The sequence below is a fragment of the Myotis brandtii genome, unplaced genomic scaffold (assembly GCF_000412655.1).
Source record: "Myotis brandtii unplaced genomic scaffold, ASM41265v1 scaffold244, whole genome shotgun sequence".
NCBI classification, from domain to species: domain Eukaryota; kingdom Metazoa; phylum Chordata; class Mammalia; order Chiroptera; family Vespertilionidae; genus Myotis; species Myotis brandtii.
In genome coordinates this window covers 848,130-850,625 of record NW_005359225.1, presented here as the reverse complement: position 1 = coordinate 850,625, position 2,496 = coordinate 848,130, and the positions used below count along the sequence as shown (strand labels likewise).

General features: G+C 58.6%; 1 protein-coding gene across 1 annotated transcript in view; it reads left to right on the top strand.

The window, feature by feature from the left end:
* CAPN5 (calpain 5) overlaps positions 1–2,496 on the top strand; it is a 34,351-nt gene that overhangs the window by 19,421 nt on the left and 12,434 nt on the right. The gene's annotated exons all lie outside the window — the stretch shown is intronic.

Genomic DNA, 2,496 nt, shown 5'->3' with positions numbered 1-2,496 from the left:
GGGGGGGGGGGGGGGGGGGGGGGGGGGGGGCTGGAAAGCTGGCCTGGGGCCCACCCCTGCCTGGTCCAATGGCTGTGATGCAGAAGGGGGAAGGAGGCCCAGGGGATCTCTCACTCCAGGTCTCTAGGCCCTGGAGCCTTATTAGAGCTTCTTGAGCCGCAGAGGGCTCAGAGCCAAGCCCTGGCTTTGGCTAATGATCCTCCCGCGCCCCAGCAGGCCCTCCCCGTGCCCTGTGAGGGCTCTTCTTCCTCCCTCCTCAGCCCCCCTCCCCGTCTCCCCCCTTCATGTCCCCTCCCCCATTCCCATGCAGTCCAGGGCTTTCAGAGCGGGGAGGAGCTGAGCAGCCTGTAGTGGCCACGCCAGTGTTCTCAGCTTTGGACTCCCCATCGCTCTGTGCCCTTGGGCAGCCCCTTGCTCCTCGGTGGGCCTCAGTCTTCCCGCCTGTGTAGTGGGGATGGCACCCCACCCTGCATGCGCCCTATTTTGTGCACAACTTTCTGTCCTGAGAGTAAAGCAGGAGAGAGTGCTGGGGGTCAGTCTGGAGCTTTTACTTAGAAAGGACACAGAGGGGCTCGGAGGGGAGGAAGGAGGCAGGAGGGATTGGCCCAGCCAGTCTCAGGCCGCAGCTGGGTTCCAGACGCTGCGCCAGGCTCCGGAGCCCTGAGTGTGAGTCCTGCCTCCCTCGCCGTGCCCCTGGGCGGCTCTGCCAGCAGTGTCTGTACGTTGTCCCAGAAGACAGCAGCGAGGGTCAGGGCGAGGGAGTAAACAGCGGCCCTGCGCCTGGCACCGCAGTCCTGCCACCTCCCGGGCTTCTTCATGACCGTGATGCCTCTCACTGTGCTTAGCATTTTCATTTTCTTGGTCTTGAATGTCCCACTAGGGAGCATGTCTCTTTCCCAACATCCCTGCTGATGGTATGAGGCGTATAAACAAAAACATCTTTAATGAGTGTGGAGGCTGGGGAATGGCTTCTGGCTGAAGTCTCTGTGCTCAGGCCCGCCCGGGCCCTGGGGTTTGCAGCCTCCTGATGCGTGTCTGGCTCCCCAGCCTGGATGCCTGCGTGTCCGCCCCGATCCTGGGAGCGGTTTTCTTCTAGAAGGAGCTGCACATGGTCCCGATGGTGCTCGGCCCCTCTAGTCTCCTGGTTAGCAGGGCCAGCAGGTCCCCCTGCCTCGGCAGGATAAAGGGTTTGCCCTTTCCTGCCCACCTCCTGATGCCCATGTTGCCACTGTTTGTCCTTGTCTGTGAGGGGACATTCACTGCCAGTTCTCAGGACACGATCTCAGAAGCTGCTGCTGCCGCTGCCCCCCAGGCCGGGCCCTGCACCCCTTCTCTCCAAGGTCCGAATGCACCCTGTGTGCCTGCCTCTCCCACGAGCCTGGGAGCTTCCTGCGGGCAGGACCATGTCCGATTCATCTGGGTCCTCGGTGGCAGCCTGGGGCCCGGCAAAGAGCAGTTCTCCCTGATGAAGAATACGTATATTTTCTAGCTGTGTGACCCTGGACAAGTTACTTGCCCTCTCTGAGGCTTGATTTTTTTTTTCATCTGTAAAGTAGGGATGAATCATTGTAATCTACCCACGGGGTTATTGTGGGAGTGAAACTGACATGACTCATGGCACTCACTCACAGGCTTGCTGCCTGACATTCCAAGACGCTCCATGATAAGAATTGTTATTAGAGTCCCGTGTAACGTCCGTGAATTTGTTCATTCAGATGTAATCTACCCACGGGGTTATTGTGGGAGTGAAACTGGCATGACTCATGGCACTCACAGGCTTGCTGCCTGACATTTCAAGATGCTCCATAATGAGAATTGTTATTAGAGTCCCGTGTAACGCCCGTGAATTTGTTCATTCAGGCAGCACATGTTTACCAAGCACCCTCTCTGGACCAGGCTCTGGGCTAGGTGCTGGGGGACAGCCTTGACCAAAGACTGGTGTGTCCCTGCCTTCAGAGAGCTGACATTCCAGGGACGGTATCAGACCTGTTCATGCCATCACATACGTGTTTAATGATAACGGGAATAAGTACCTCAGAGGAGAAGTACCAGAAGCCATGACACTGATGGACAGGGGTCCTGGCCTAGTCTGAAGGGTCTAGGAGGGCTTCCTGGAGGAGGAGGGTGAACCCTAAAGGACAAGTGAGAGTCAGCTGGAGGAAGAACAGAGAATGATCCTGGAGCAGGGAGCAGGGTCGGGGTGGGGGTCGGGTCGAGAAACCAGCCTGGGAGGTGGTGCAGGGGGCGGAGCACCTTAGGTGTTTTTCTAGGGACGTGGTGATCAGAAAGCTCACTCCGCTGCTGTGTGGGGTGAAGGCAGACGTGGCTGCTGATGCTGTTAGTGTCCTGGGCGGGCGAGGAGATGGGAGACTGGACCAGGGGGTGCTGGGGGAAGGACAGGAGGAGACGGATTTTAGCAGAATGGAGGAGCTAGGATTGGCCTGATTGGGTGGACAGGGGGAGGAGGCCAGCGTGGTTGCCAACTCCTGTCGCAGG